Source organism: Acinonyx jubatus, chromosome A1, assembly GCF_027475565.1.
Source record: "Acinonyx jubatus isolate Ajub_Pintada_27869175 chromosome A1, VMU_Ajub_asm_v1.0, whole genome shotgun sequence".
NCBI classification, from domain to species: domain Eukaryota; kingdom Metazoa; phylum Chordata; class Mammalia; order Carnivora; family Felidae; genus Acinonyx; species Acinonyx jubatus.
Window position 1 is genome coordinate 148421123 of NC_069380.1, and position 16959 is coordinate 148438081.

The window sequence follows — 16959 nt, forward strand, 5'->3', positions numbered from 1 at the left end:
ATTCATAGCTATTCTTATAATATAGTCCTTGTCATATTTAGGTTATCAGCCAATATCAATAAAGATGCTACTGGCTTAGGTAGTCTATATTTTTATTAAATTTTAAGTTCAGACTTTGTTTGCAATTTCCTAAGTACCACTGACCCAGTGGCACTCTGAACTTAGTGGTGAGGAGAGCAAAAAGTATTTATAACTAAAATTCTATTTTAAAGGTTATTTTTGAGGGAACTAAAACATTTTCAGTCTTCTATCATACCATTTATGAAGGACATATATGATATATTGAGAATCTTCCTGGGATGATTACTTAAAATAGAGCTGTAAGGAGAAATTTTAACAAGAGGCTCTTTTAGGATTATCATGTGTTCTCTTGTTAGCATAGTGTATTACATTTACAAATTTTTTTTATCATGACTCTTGAACAAATTACTCTGGATTCAAAGAGTACTATATTCAGTGTTTTTGCATTTCTAATTTTAAGTGAGGCTGGTTAAAAAAACTTTTTTTTTGTCAAGTTTTAGTATCAAAATTATATTAACCTTATAAAATGTGTTGAGCAGATTTCCTCTTTTCTCTGACACAGGTTGTATATGAATTATCTATTTCTTCAAGTTTTGCAAAAATGCCTATAAATCTAACTGGGCCAGGCATCTTTTGAGGGGAATGTTTTTTTCTTCTTGATTCAAGTTCTGGAGTGGTAGTGATCAATTGGGTTATTTCTTCCTGTGTGTATTTCGATCATTTATATTTTTTCTAGAAAAAGGTTCTTTGCACCTAACTTTCAACTTCATTAACATGAACTTTTTCATTGCATTTTCTTATGATTTATAAAATGTCTACTATATGAGTGACATGTCCCTTTTTACATTTTGTATTTTATTTATTTGTGATATTCTATTTTTTTCCCTTGGTCACTCTTGCAAGTAAGCGGTTTATCTGTTATCAATACTTTCAAGAAGTAGTTTGGGGTCATCTATATCATTTCCTTCTCTTTAATTTCATTCATTTCTATTTTTATAGCTTTGTGACCTTTAGTTCCTGAGAAATTGTTGCAAAGCTTTGCTCTAGCTTCAAAATTCTGTGGTTCTATAAAAAGTTATCCTATGTTTAGAAGCCAATGGAACACTCATATAAACAGAAAATGGAGTGGGATGCTATTACTAATTTGGTGAACTTATTTTTTATGTAGAAACCTTTTATCCTAAACAATCACAACCAGACCATTTCATAGGGCTATCAGCAGACTTTAGCAATCTTGGAGGCAATCTACTTGGAAAGACACCTATTCTGCTACCCTGATAACATGATTTTTCTTAGTGACTTTTTAAAAACTATATCATTTCATTTTGACAAGAGCTCAAATAGTCCACAAAATAGTATTTGAAATATGTTGTGCTCACAACTAAACACAATTACCTTTATTTCTTAGAAAGTATTTGTGAAAAGTTCACAATGCAATACACATTTTATATATTTTTAATTTTTACAATAACATTTATTTACTTTTGAGAGAGAGAAAGACACAGAGTATGAGCAGGGGAGGGGCAGAGAGAAGGGAAACACGGAATCTGAAGCAGGCTCCAGGCTCTGAGCTGTCAGCACAGAGTCCAGTGTGATGCAAGCCTCGAACCCATGAACTGTGAGTTTACGACCCAAGCTGAAGTTGGACACCCAACCAACTGAGTCATCCAGGCGCCCTTGCAACACACAATTGTTTTAGGCTCACACAGAAGATCACTAATCTACTTGGGATTTTGTGTTTTACTTTCTCCATTTTGTGAGTGGACCACTAACACAAAGTTATCTTAAAATCAGATAAAGCTAATGAAAAAGTGCATCAGTATTCTACTCTGCTTGCTTTGATAGTATTTTCTTAGTAATTTCCAATTCATGCCCTTGGTATTTTAACATTAAGTTAAGTTAAATTCTCAGTTAATAGACACACATAAAAATCACAGACTGAATTTTTACTTGTTTCAAGAGTTGGTTTTTGTTCGCTTATGTGATTGTTTAGTTGCCTGTTCAAAAATTCTTCTAGAATGAACTGGTATGAATACCAACGTTTATTCTTCCCTCTAAGCCTGGTAACATGATAAGTCATTTGGTCTAAACAAGTGCTGCAGTCAAAGCTACCTGTTGGAAATATTTTAAGTTCCATACACATTTATTTTTTAATTTTTAAGTTTATTTATTTATTTTTAAGAGAGAGAGGCAAGGGAAGAGAGAAAGGGGGACAGAGAATTGGAAGCAGGCCCTGTGCTGTCAGCAGAGAGCCCAGTGTGGGGCTCGAACTCACAAACCGTTAAGATCATGACCTGAGCCGAAGGCAGATACTTAACGGACTGAGCCACCCAGGTGCCCCAACTACAGAAATATAATGAAATAAATTCCAAAAAGAAAATAAGAACTTTCTGGAGAAAAGGTGTTTTATAGAATATAGTAACCTTGTGGAATATGGTAACCTTGACTGACAGCTATGACATTAGAATTTTGTCATCAGTTATAGCCTCCTTACACTTTTTAAAATTTATACTATATGAATGTGACCTACTTTAGTTAATTTTTTAAAAAGGCTCTGATTAATTTATCTGCTTTTAAAATGTAAGTAAATTTGAGAAGAGGAAAATAATTATTCAAATGCTAGTGCTATATACAAGTGGTCAAACATGTAGGAAAAACTTGATTTTAAATACAAATCATACATTACTGAGATATGTTTTAGCCATGATTATTTTCATTCCAATGTGATCAATTTTACATTTCCTTCTTAACATGATTTCAAGAGCAACTTTCTACTTATTTCAAGGTCTGTAAATTGTTTAGTTCAATATCTCGTTCCCAGATATTTGTATCAAAATATGTCTGAGCTTGCACCTATATTTTCACATTAAATTAGACCATTAAACCTAACTTCAAATACCCAACTCAGTGATTCTTTTTCTCTGAGACTACCCAAATTCCTTTGCCACCAATTTTGAAGTCTTCTGGTTACAGTGAGAAGAATTTTGCCTACCAACAGACTATTTTAATAAGTCACATAAAGTACCCTGGAGAGAATCTGATTTCACACAGAACAGAGAATAAGGTCTCAATAGTGGTTGTTTCTTGATATCTCTGAGACAATAAATGATGTTTTAAAAGTAGTAATATCAAGATTTTGGGAGTTTTTACTTATAATTAACTTACCATACCTTTGTGCAACCTGATAGGATTTTTACTTGATGGCAGATTTGTGTGACATAGTGGAACAAGCTGGGAAGAGAGTCAAATCCCATACCAAATCTTGCAATTATATAAGGACTCTCCTGGAAAAGAGTTCTCATTCTTTTATAAGTACAATGCAGTATTATATTACCAGTATTTATATTTTATAAATAAAGCATAGAATGTTTCCTATCTTCCTGGTTTTTTTCTTTGAAAAATAAACAATAAATAACTTTCTCTAAGTACTGAGCCTCACGTGAGGCAATCTGTTAAAGGGCAGTCACAATAAAAAAAATAATAATAAAAACATTGCTTAGAAATACTTTCTTATGTCAAAATTTGTAGGTTTTTTCTCTTTATGTTACCAGAAACATAGAAGAATCTTGTATTAAGTGTTCATCTGCTTCTTCTGTTCTTGTCCACCTAATAGGTTAGTCTTTGATAATTGTATAAAATAAATTTTACTGAGGCTGATTATAATATGCCAAACAATAGATGCAAGCAAGAGAAGAGAATATGAAGCAATAGCAGATGATGAATTTTTAAAAAATCAAAAAACATCCCTTTCATCTAAATGCCTAGGGGAGGGTGTGGGGAGAGAGAAAGGAAAGAATATTGCATTATCTACATGCAAAATAATGAAGTGGATGTTATCTTACAAAAATTAACTCAAATGGATTAAAAACCTAAATGTAAGACCAAAAACTATAAAACTCTTAGAAGAAAACATAGGGATAAAACTTGATGACATTGCATTTTACAAATATTTCTTTGACACCAAAAGCACAGGTAACAAATTCAACATAAACAACACTACATCAACCTTAAAACCTTCATGCACATCGGAGGATAATCAACCAACTGAGAAAGAAACCTATGGAATGGGAGAAAATATTTGCGATCAGATATCTTATAAGGATTTAATACCCAGAATATATAAAAAGCCGCTACAACTCAACAACAAAAAACAAATAATCTGATTTTAAAATGGACAAAAAACTTGAATAGACATTTCTTTACATAAAATAAACAAATGGTTAAGAAACATATGAAGGGATCCTTAATATCACTAATCATTGAAGAAATGCCAACCAAATTGACAATAAGATAATACCTCACACCCATTAGGATGGCTAATATCAGAAGAACAGAAAATAACAAATGCTGGAGAAGATGTGGAAATATAGGAGCACTTGTGCACTGTTGGTGGGATTGTAAAAAGTGCAACCTCTGCAGAAAACAATAAGGCAGTTTCTTAAAAAATTAAAATTACTGATTTTCTGATCCAGAAATCCTTAGATTTCTAAAAGAAGTGTAAGCAGGGTCACAAAGAGATATTTGTACATCTACATTCATAGCAACGTTATTCACAGAAGCAATCCAAATCCAAACTCTATCAATGGACGAAGAGACAGACAAAATGTGGTATATACACATATATATGTACCCACATCTATACATATAACCTATGTATATACATACACGATGGAATGTTATTTAGACTTAAAAAGAATAGATACCCTTTTACATGCTGCAACATGGATAAACCTTGAGGACGCTACACTAAGTGAAATAAGCTAATCACAAAAAAAGTCTATACTACACGACTCCACTAATATGAGGCATCTAAAGTCGTCAAATTCATAGAAACAAAAAGTAGAATGGTAGTTACCTGTGGCTATGGAGAGGAAGAAACGGGTATTTTTGTTCAACAGGAATAGTGTCAGTTTTGCAAGACGACAGGGTTCTAGAGCTCTGTTGCACTGCGCAGTAATGTGAATAGACTTAACGCTACTGAGCTATACACTTAAAAATGGTTAAGATGGTCAATTTTATGTCACGTGTTTTTTGTTTTTTTGTTTTTACCGCAATTAAAAATTTTCAAGAGGTTTAATAACTCAACCCAAATTATGCCAAACTTTTCACTATTAAGAAAGAAGGGTTTGGGGCGCCTGGGTAACTCAGTTAAGCATCTGACTTCAGCTCAGGTCATGATCTCTCAGTTCACAAGTTCAAGCCCCACATCAGGTTCTGTGCTGAGAGCTCAGAGCCTGGAGCCTGCTTCGAGTTCTATGTCGCCCTCTCTCTCTGTACCTCCCCCACTTGTGCTCTGTCAATCTATCTCTCTCAAAACTAAATAAACATTAAAAAATGGTTTCAAATGTGTTAAAAAAATTAAGTCTTAACAAATTTTTGAAAGAACAGTATAATTTCAAAGTGTTTAACAGAGGAAGTCAGTAACATACATGAAATTAAAGTTTGAAAAATCTGGGTATAGGTAATTGAGCAAACTGGAAAATGCCCACTTTATCCTAAGATATATCTACTTATATTTGGTTCCTGGAGAGTTAGAGCACAGTCATCTTTTGTTGTACAGTCTGATTAAAATTTTTATCATCTTTTGTTTCTGATATTTTTACTTTTTCCTGTTGTTTTTTTTTTTTTTTTTTTGCTTTTGTTTCTGTTTAAACAAATGTGCCCCGCAATGGTTCAATAAATAAGACAAATGCTGTGACTATAAAAGCTGCAGTTTGTAATATACCACATCTAGAACCCAGAACAAATGAATTACACAGAAGTGGTCATTATTCTAATTAAACAATCAGGTAACGTCAAGACAAGTTGGTTTGCAGCATCAAAACTGTCCATTTAAGTCCTTTTTCTTAATGATCAGAGGCCTCATGTTTTCACCTGCCTCCTCATCGTGTTTTGTGTGAGATCCATTACACGACGGGAACTTTTTGGACCTCCAACAATGGCAAAACACAGCTTTATCTCCCAAAGCCTCTATGTCAAAAGCATGTTTACTACCTTGGGGCTGTCTTTCTGGATGTGAGGTTTTACCATAGATTTGTTGTGATGATTTCTAACATTAAACCTTCTGTAGGCTAGATAATCAATCGCAGCTGTGTCAGGAGCAATGGTACCTGTTGCGATCTATTCAACTCGTACGTAGAGGTCAGACTCATGGCGCCGTTGCCTGCAAGGTGTGTGTGCAGGACCCTAAGAACAAACAGGCTCTCGTGGAAGCAGGGCTGGCGTAAAGGCGTGAAAAGTGGACTAAGCGAACTGATGCCTGGCAGACGCCGAGGTGGGCGGTAAGCACATGTGTGCTTCTGGTATTTTTAATTATCTAGCTATCCAGCTGTCTTTAATTTTCCAAGCACCCATCCATTCACCCATCCACGCATATTTAATTTTCCTCCTTCCTCGCCTTCCTTCCACCCTGCAATACCTGTAGGTGCTTACCATGGCCCTATGTTCCTAAACATTGTAATTCTCTAAGAACTTAAAGAATGTTGAAGGAAGGTCTCAAAGAATTTTTAGGAGTTACCATCATATTGATAAGACTATGGACACATCTTGTACGTACCTATCAAATCCCCCAGATGATAAGCAACAGCAAACGTGACTCCTCCTTTTCTCAGTCCGCGTGACAAAAGGTAGCTGCCACCGCGTTTGCTGTTCTTCACACTAGTTGCAGTGTCGGGACAACTGCACATTTTCCACAGTGCTCTCTAGCAAATGTTTTGAAATTTACCCTCCAGAGACCATCTGCTATAAATGGGCTTCAGTGGAGTTAATGAATATTTTATTACTGTCTCGCCTTATTTTGGCTTAAAATGGAAAACATGGGTTAAGTGTAAAGTGTCAAATTAACAGAAATGCTTCACTGAACCATTCAGTTTCTGAAAAAGTTTTGTTAAGTATATGTGTGTATTTCGTGTAATCAGTTTACCAATGTGAATATATGCCAGGGAAAACATGAATGACTCAATCTGAAATGCCTAATACTTTCTAGGCATAATTTCTGGCACCATAAACACATCACTTTTGATTGATTTGAAGCAGTCATTGACTGGTTGAACGAATCTGATAGGTCATACGTTCTCTAGAAAGTCAAATGCCTTGAGAACATTTTCTGCAGTAAAGCTATTCACCACACACCATTTTTTCTGTTGTCACTATTTGATCATCCTTTGCTTTGTGACCGTGTAAAATAGTGCTGAATTTCTCAAGTTGTTCATTATTTGCCTATGGGAGAATTACTGTGGTGTCTGGGTCAAATTTGGGGCTCTAGCCTTCAAAATTCCTTCTTTCTAAAATAAAGAACCAACTATTAGTTGAACAAATATAGTTACAAAATATCACACCTTTGCATTGCAGCAACACTGTATATGTTTTCTATGGTTTTAAAAACAGATGAGCTGAAATATCAGGTGAGATTTGATGACTTCATGTTGCTCTGGTCACAAGATGCAGTTAAAAAATATCTACTGAAGATCTATGTGTCTGAGACAATGTTAAAATTTTCAGATATATCATCTCACTTTATCTCCCCAATTACAATGATTTATGAGAATGCATATCAGCTACACTTTACAGTTGAGAAGGTGATAGGTCAGTCACAGATCAGGATCTCACAGTGTGTGAGTTTGAGCCCCACATGAGGCTCTGTGCTGACAGTGCAGAGCCTGCTTGGGGTTTTCATTCTCTCTCCCTCTCACTCTGCCCCTCTCCCTCTGTCTCTCAAAAAATAAATAAATAGACTTATAAAAAATTACAAAAAAAAAAAAAAAGGAAGGGCCAAACAGTTTATCCAAGACCACCCACTTATAAATTGAGGTTTGGGTTAGTCTAACGCAAAAGCCGATGTTTTGTGTTTTATCATGTGAACTCCAGCACTTCATAGCCCTTCACATGAATACAGTTATTTTTAAATTAGAAAGATTAAAAATTCACTTTGCTTTTTAAAAAGAAAATGCAAAAGGAATAAAAACTGTTTTTTAAAAAAACTTTTTCTGACTTTTTATTATGTGATAAACATTGTATAAGATACTTTCAAATGCTTTGTACTGAATCCCTAAAATAAAAGTTAGATTATTTCTACAGTAACTATAACAGGTATGGTTGGAATTATGAATTCTAGACTTCATTTCTAGTTAATATAATCCATATTTTTCTTAATTAGGTGGATAATAGATTTTTTTGACCTCAGGTAAACATCATAGATAATGGATGTTTTGCTTTTATTTTAAAAAAAAAAAATTTTAAGGTTTATTTATTTTTGAGAGAGAGAGCAAGAGAGTGTGCGTGCTTGAGTGGGGGAGGGACAGAGAGAGAGGTAGACACAGAATCTGAAGCAGGCTCTGGGCTCTGAGCTGTCAGCACAGAGCCCAGTGTGGGGCTCAAACTCATGAACTGCTAGATCATGACCTAAGCTGAAGTTGGATGCTTAACTGACTGAGTCACCCAGAAGCCCCTGTTTTGCTTTTAGATATCAACAATTGCGACCCCCCCCTTTTTTTTGCTGGATTTATTTATTTACTTACCAAATTTTCATTGCGTATATATAATAGGCCAGGTACCCTTCTAGGTGCTGGATATGGAAATAGAAACATCTACCCCTATAGAACTTACATTCTACCGAATTTTATCTCTAGAACCAACTCATACACTACCTGGAAAAATATTAGTTACAGGTAATATGCCTATTTGATAATCTTCACCTACCATTAGTTTGATTCAAGAGTTCAGGATCATCAAAACATCAAACTTAAATTGTATCTTAATCTGCCAATTGGTAAAACAATTTCTTCCTTTGGCTTTTTTTTTTTAATTTCAAGAAAATCATTAGAATAAAGTGCTCATATGTTTACCTGAAACAGACTCCCCTTCAGTCAACAAATAACATCAACAGCAAATTCTGAGACTGAGTAGGTGGCTATATTATTGAGCTTCTTTTAATTGTTTTTAACAGTCATCTCTCTTATATTCCTTTGCTTTCTTATCCTTACCTCTATGCCTAAGGCCTAACACACCCGCTTTATATGGGGGTTATCTCGTACCTTCTTACACTCATTCTTTTTTTTTTTTCTATTCCTAGTGACATTTCTCCGTTTCTCCATTACTTTCTTGCATCTAAATGCATGGAATGAAAAGTCTCAAAGTTGTTATGTGTGTGAAGGAGTCTTGTTTCTGTGGTTACAATGCTATCATATAATAATGTGATGTTTCAGGATATATATTAATCTGTTACAAGTTTCACTCAGTCCTTAAAATTCATCATTACATATATAAACCGGTTGCCTTCATTCTCTGATTACTTGAACAGTTTAACAAGATGGAAAAGTACAGAAAATTAGGACATTGCCCCACAAAGTACAAATATTATACCCACCCTAGACAAAAGCAGGAAGTTCAGAAAAAAATGGGGGGGAGATAATTTCCAAGAAAGCTATATAAATGCTTTTTCTTTAAGCTAAACACAGATGAGCATGAAAATAGAAAAACTGTTATTAGGTAGAAAGCAGAATTTATTTAACCTTTTCTGGTTGTGGGTAATTGGCACAGAAAGGAAACTTTGATCCCACGACTTGTGGGTACAAGAGCTGGAGTTGTTTTCTTCTTGCCAGAGCCACGGCATCAAAGAAAGATGCTTAAAACATGTTTAAAAACATGTTCCTAGTAGTAGACTTACTTGCAGAATTGGAAAGCTTAGCCTGAAATTGCAGCACTTGCCTATCTCTGTGCATTAGAACACAGAAATAGAAACAGCTTATTATCTAGAATTATAATTGGCGAATATTCTAAACTTTTAAAATCAAAACTTTGAACAGCATGCTATTAGCTTATCAAGTTTCACTTGAGTAAGCAGTTGACATGAACTGGATTGGATCAACGTGCTAAGGGGCATGGATGATGCTCATGGAATGACACAGAGCCTTATGAGTAAAGAGGAAACAGTTACACCGGAACAGCCCCAGAGACATTGTGCCTAGTTACACCTTAACTAAAGATGATTATTACACCAGGCACTCCTTCCCTCTTTCCCTCCTTATTTCCTTCCTTCCTTTCTTCCTTCCTTCCTTTGGATTGCATAATTTATTAATATCTATACACTGTGATAGGTTTTAGAGATACAACAGTGAACAAAAACCACAGAATTTCCTCCTCAGAACTCACACCTTAGTTATTTATGTATATTTTTCATAGTTTGGTAATATTAGTACAGAGGTAGAGACTCTTTGCTACCTACCCCATATCCACTGAACCCTTTTTTCCTTTTAAAGAAATTTGGGGTGCCTGGGTGGCTTAGTCGGTTGAGTGTCTGACTTCAGCTCAGGTCATGATCTCACGGTTTGTGAGTTCGAGCCCTGCATCAGGCTCTGTGCTGACAGCTTGGAGACTGGAGCCTGCTTCGGATTCTGTGTCTCCCTCTCTCTCTGCCCCTCCCCTGCTCATGCTGTCTCTCTCTGTCTCTCAATAATAAATAAACATTAAAAAAATTTTTTTACATAAAGAAATCTCTGTTATTGAGGGTGCCAATGTAGACAGATAAAACATTTCCCATCTTTCCTTTAAAAGAGAGTTATCCAGAAAAATGTAAGCAAGGGTCAATGGATGAGTTTCCCAGCAAACTTCTTTAACTGAGGGCTACATCCTTGTGCACTTTGTCCTTCTTCCTTCCTACTATATGGAACATGGATATGATGGCTGGAGCTGAAGCAGTTATTTTAAAACCATGAGACAACTTGAACATGGAAACAATATTCTAAAAATGTAGAGGGGGAAAAAAATCAAAGGGGCCTGATTTGGGCCAAAGTTCAGGAAAGCCTGCCTATGAATTTCTGCTACATGAAAAATAAAGTCATATGTGCTTCTTACTTAAATTATTTCAGTTTTTAAAAATATGCCATTCTTTCTAATTATGACAGATACCCAAATATACATATATATGTATATGTGTATATATATGTATATGTATAGACATAAATTCTAACACAAACACAAATTTATACACATATAATGAGATGTTATTCCAAATGCGGACTTGTTTATTTTCAGTCAAAACTTCCACAAACCCCTGCCATTCCAGCTTTAAAAGTTTTTCTGTTGAAAGACTGCTTGAAATGTTTTGAGGAAAGATGCCCAACTAGAGAAACTGGTTGGCCATTCTATGCAATTTTTGGTATTCAGAAGGGATAAACTAGTCAAGAGGAGGAGCCCCTTACCCACTGAAGTTCAAGATAAGCTACTCCTGTTATGACGTCTTCTACATTTGCTTTGATTTCAGTTCTACCATTTTCTAAATTCTTAGAGCGTATCTTCTATGTCATCAAATTCATTGTTGAATTAACCACCTTTTAGTAATTGTCATTGTTTATGTTTCTCTCTTCAGTACAATTAGCCTTGCAAAGAAGAACAGTATCTCTTCATGTTATGTTAGCCACTAGGCTGAGACTAGGACAAGCTATTCAAGTATTAACTAGGTGATCGTATGATCCAGAGATCCTTGTTTAGTGAATAAAACATGGTATTTTGATTTGGAATATTTAAGGTTTCTTTGTTTTGTTTTTCTTTTTAAAGGGTGCTTGGGGAAAACCTGGGTGGCCCAGGCAGTTAAGCCTCTGATTCTTGGTTTCGGCTCAGGTCATGATCTCATGGTTTGTGAGATCAGGCCTTGCACTTGGTTCCACACTGGTGGTACAAAGCCTGCTTGGGATTCTCTCTCTCTCTCTCTCTCTCTCTCCCCACACACACACTCCACACATGCACATGTGCACACTCTATCCCTCTCTCTCAAAATAAATAAAATAAACTTTTAAAAAACGTTAAAAGGTATTTATATGAGCACTTATAAGATAAATGTTTTCTTTTTTTTATATTTACTTCTTTTTGAGAGAGAGAGAGAGAGAGAGACAGAGCCTGAGCAGGGCAGGGGCAGAGAGAGAGGGAGACACATAATCTGAAGCAGGCTCCAGGCTCTGAGCTGTCAGCACAGAGCCCAATGCAGGGCTGGAACACATGAACCGTGAGATCATGACCTCAGCTGAAGTCAGACACTTAACCCACTGAGCCACCCAGGTGCCCCAAGATAAATGTTTTCTGAAAACACATAAAAGTTTCATCTCTTGTTACATCCTACAAGAGCATTTTTAGAAGAATGTCTTTCGGGGACACCTCAGTGACAAGTTTAGTGATAATAGTCAATAGGCTGCTTTTCCATTCTTTCATTCAGCAGATCTTTCTTGAGGACCCTCTACCCAGCAAGCATTGATCTAAGCTGGAGGGGAGGGGAGGGGTGAGACGGCTGGGATGGTAGTAAGGCAAAAACTGCACCACAAAGAACTATTCTAACTGGAAAAGCAGACTACAAACAAGTATTTTGAATGTATAATATAATTCTATATCATGAGAACAAAAAGTTCTCGAAATAATTTAAAGCAGAATGGTAGAAAAGAAAATGATAGGAAGAACTATTTTTCCATGTGGAGGTAGCAAAGCCAACAAAACGAAGCTCTGGAAAATGGCTTGCAGGTCCCCAGTTAGAGATGCCCTGGGTTTATCCCAGAAATAGCCAGAAGTCTAGTATGTCTGGACAGCCATGAGTGAAGCGTAGTGCTAGGGGAGGGGCACCCAGAGAGAGGCAGGGAACAGATTACTCAAGATTTCGGGGGTGAAAGTAAGAGTTTGCATTGTACTCCAAAGGTAATGGTAAGTGACCAGAAAGTTTTAATCAGGGCAATGCATTATCAGATTTGCATATTAAATTGTTCTTCTGGGTACAAGATAAAGGACAGAGTGTTTGAGATGCTGAAAGGAAACTGAGAGACCAGGTAGTAGATGACAAAGGAAGAAAGAATGTGGAGTGGACTAAGGAGAGTAGTGTTGAGAAGTCAAAAGGGGCGACATTCAGCAAATACTCAGCTAGTAGAACTGAGAAGACTTGCTGATGTAGGCGATGTGGTGGCAATATTTTGGTTAGAGTCAACATATAGAGCAGATGAAATCCAGAGTGACAATATAACGCACTGAGGTACTCAATAAAATGTTCTCATTTCATCCAGAGAGAACAAACTTTCCTTAAAACATTTTGCCTTTCAACTGTCACTGGATAAAGGGAGTCAGAGAATACTATTAAGAATTCTTTTTGGCGGTGAGTATTTCTTTTAAGTGGCTAATCAGGAGATAGAGGGAGAAAAAATAAAGAATGATAAGTTGTAGGATGATCATTATTTTGTAAACAATGTAAACGATCTGGATTCTAAATTATAAATGTTGAATATTGCTACTTTTATTTTGCCTCAGACCTTCACTTTGTCCCCTGGCAACTGGCAATTTTAATTATAGTAAGAAAATTTTTTTAAAAAATTGACAACTTAAAAATGTATAAAACCAGATTGGATAAGTTGAAAGTGCTCAGTAGGATGCTAGGTATATTTTATTTTTGAGTTATTGGGTACCATCAGAAAGATAGATATTCAGAGGAAGGAGCACATACCAGAAAATTGACAGCTTTGCGAATGGCTTGAAAGGTAGGAGAAAGATATATTTTAAAGAATACCAGAGAAAAGGAGTGAAACCTCCCAAATGTAGAGAACTCGGTGATTAAGTGTGTTGTCAATAGCTTCTGACAGTAGACATGTAGTGAGACTTTGGGTATTTCACACACTGGCACTTTTGCACCACACAGATAAACACAAATCAACTATTTTGCTCACTGAGTTTGATGAGTTTACTCCATTTCCTCTATAGTCAACACTACTAGGATTTAATGGTATTTATTGTTGATTCCACTGGGAATCTGGAATCCAACGTATCTGGAATATAGCTGATTTGTGACAGATCACAGTGAGAGGTGAATCCACTGGTGATGGATAGGTAGGCAGGTAGGTGGGTAGACAGGCACTGGGGCCACTGTGGCCAGATTGTTGTATCCAAAGAAGGTGAAAATATTTTCTATGCCCTTGTGTAAAATTCCCAGTTTATTTTTATACGATAGCTCTTACTTAGACAGTCTTTTCAATTTTAGAAATTAAAAACCAAAAAGGAACTGATGAACAAAATAACTTCACAGAAATCATTTTGGAAGCACTCAAATTTTAACACTCAATTCTCATTAAAAGTCTCAATGTGGGAAACTTCTAAAAGTGAATCAAGATCAAATGATATCAGCAGTAACAGTTTTTGCCAAGATAAAGCCTGACCTTTCTAACTTAAGCTAGGTTATCAGGTTCACTTGAGAGAATAATGGAACTTGTCGTTGGAACTAGTAGTTAGCAATTAGGGACTGTGCATTATCATAATTTCATTTAGCATTTGAACAACTTTAAGATGTGATTATTATCTCCTTTTCATAAGATAAAGAAACAGAGATTCAAAAAGATAAATATTATCTGGGACTTGTAAAGAAAAAGTAAATGGTAGAACAGTGATTTACACTCACCCTTTTTGTGGTATTCCTACACCCTTCTTGCAGTAGGGAATCTTCATTGGACTGAAAGGAATGGTTAGAAGGTAAATTTCAGCTCCTAAAAAGGAAGCACCTTCTATCTATTAAACACTCTTCAATCAAAACAGACTTTCTCAGGAGATCTCTTCCGGCTGCAAGATCATATGAGTCTACTATGATATTCTATAATCATGATAAAATAAACTAAGAATGGGATTTTTATCATGCAATTCAATGTATTATAAAAAAAGAGTCAGGTAGGTATATATCACTCTTAACAGCACCCAGGGAAGGCAAGGAAAGATGGGCCCGTAACCCCTTCACCACTGTGCGACTACACCAGACTGATGCTGTTCATCTTTAGTTGCCTTGCAGGGCAATAAGGGAAGACACCAGAGTCAGATTGTGAGTACCAGCCACAGGGAGCTACACATGAATTAATTCATGTTTTGTCCACATCAACCAGTAAGAGAAAAATCCACCAGAGTTTTGTGGGGTCACAACTGCCAACCTTATCTTCTCCAACTTTTGAAATAGAGATCTGATATTTACTTCGCATCTTCACAAAAGCATACTCTGTCTTCTGAAGGAAACTGACGTGAAATTACCTGGCTAGTAATTAGCCAAACAAAATTGGCCTGGCTAGTGACTCAAGGTACTCTGGATTGTTTTGAATCCAATACAAATTTATTTAAGAAGGAAAAAAAATGCTACTCTAATCTAACCACAAATGTCCTTATCACATAGATACTTCTCATTCAGCTGATGCATTAGAACCATACCAGTTATATTCCTATTTCTTGAGAAGTTGCACTTCATCTAATTTGTTTACATTTTGACCTTCGCCAATACTTCTGATCAATTTATTTGTAACTGTTACATTCATACATAAATAGAAGCTATAGTTCTACCATTAAATAATATCTACTTAAATTTCAGGTATTATGGCTACTGATAGTGACAAGAAAATTAACAGAAATCTGAAATATATCTCAAGATGCTATGAAATATATTTGCCTCTGCCCTTCAACTTCAGATAAACTGTGCTTTATATCTTCATTATTAATGCATATTATATGACATGAATATTAAAATACGAGCATTTACAGAAGAAATATAAACTGCCTTTACTACCAACATTGGCAGGGATGTGCAGGAACTAGAACTTGCTTACACTGTTGGAAGAAATATAAAATGGTTCAACCACTTTGGTAAATAGTTTTGAAGTTTCTTAAAATTTTAAATATACATCTACCAAATGATCCATTCATTCCACCCTGACTATGCAGTCAGGGTGTAAACATACCCATCTGTCAAAGATTTATACGCAAGTGTTCATAGCAGCTTCATTTTTTATAGCCCCAAACTGGAAACAACACAAATGTCCATCCACAGGTGAAGAGATAAACAAATGCGGAGGATGCATATTATGAAATACTATTCAACAATTAAAAGGAATGAATTATTGATGTGTGCTACAATCTGGGTGAATCCCAAAATTATGCTTAGCGAAAGCAGTACATACTGTAGGATTACAGTTTTATGAAATGAGAAAAAAATATGCAAACTAATTTATAGTGGCAGAAAGCAGATCAATGGTTGCCTGGGTAACCAGGTGGGGAAAAGGAGGGATTACCAAGTAACCCAAGGAAATTTTGAGGAGTGAGGGATATGTTCATGATCTTGGTTTTGGTGACATTTTAATGGGTTAATATATATTTCAAAACTTATATTCTACTCTTCTAATATGTAAAGTTTATTATATGTCCATAATATCTTTTTTTTCAATATATGAAATTTATTGTCAAATTGGTTTCCATACAACACCCAGTGCTCATCCCAAAAGGTGCCCTCCTCAATACCCGTCACCCACCCTCCCCTCCTTCCCACCCCCCATCAACACTCAGTTTGTTCTCAGTTTTTAAGAGTCTCTTATGCTTTGGCTCTCTCCCACTCTAACCTCTTTTTTTTTTTCCTTCCCCTCCCCCATGGGTTTCTGTTAAGTTTCTCAGGATCCACATAAGAGTGAAAACATATGGTATCTGTCTTTCTCTGTATGGCTTATTTCACTTAGCATCACACTCTCCAGTTCCATCCACATTGCTACAAAGGGCCATATTTCATTCTTTCTCATTGCCCTGTAGTACTCCATTGTGTATACAAACCACAATTTCTTTATCCATTCATCAGTTGATGGACATTTAGGCTCTTTCCATAATTTGGCTATTGTTGAGAGTGCTGCTATAAACATTGGGGTACAAGTGCCCCTATGCATCAGTACTCCTGTATCCCTTGGGTAAATTCCTAGCAGTGCTATTGCTGGGTCATAGGGTAGGTCTATTTTTAATTTTCTGAGGAACCCCCACACTGTTTTCCAGAGTGGCTGCACCAATTTGCATTCCCACCAACAGTGCAAGAGGGTTGCCATTTCTCCACATCCTCTCCAGCATCTAGAGTCTCCTGATTTGTTCATTTTGGCCACTCTGACTGGTGTGAGGGGATATCTGAGTGTGGTTTTG

General features: G+C 35.9%; 1 long non-coding RNA gene across 1 annotated transcript in view; it reads right to left on the reverse strand.

The window, feature by feature from the left end:
* The window catches only part of LOC113603418 (uncharacterized), a 30391-nt gene extending 15735 nt beyond the window's left edge, over positions 1-14656 (reverse strand). Inside the window, exon 1 of the long non-coding RNA XR_003425005.2 lies at positions 14435-14656. This is a non-coding gene — a long non-coding RNA (uncharacterized LOC113603418). The remainder of the gene's footprint in view (positions 1-14434) is intronic.
* Between the last annotated feature and the right edge of the window lie 2303 nt (positions 14657-16959).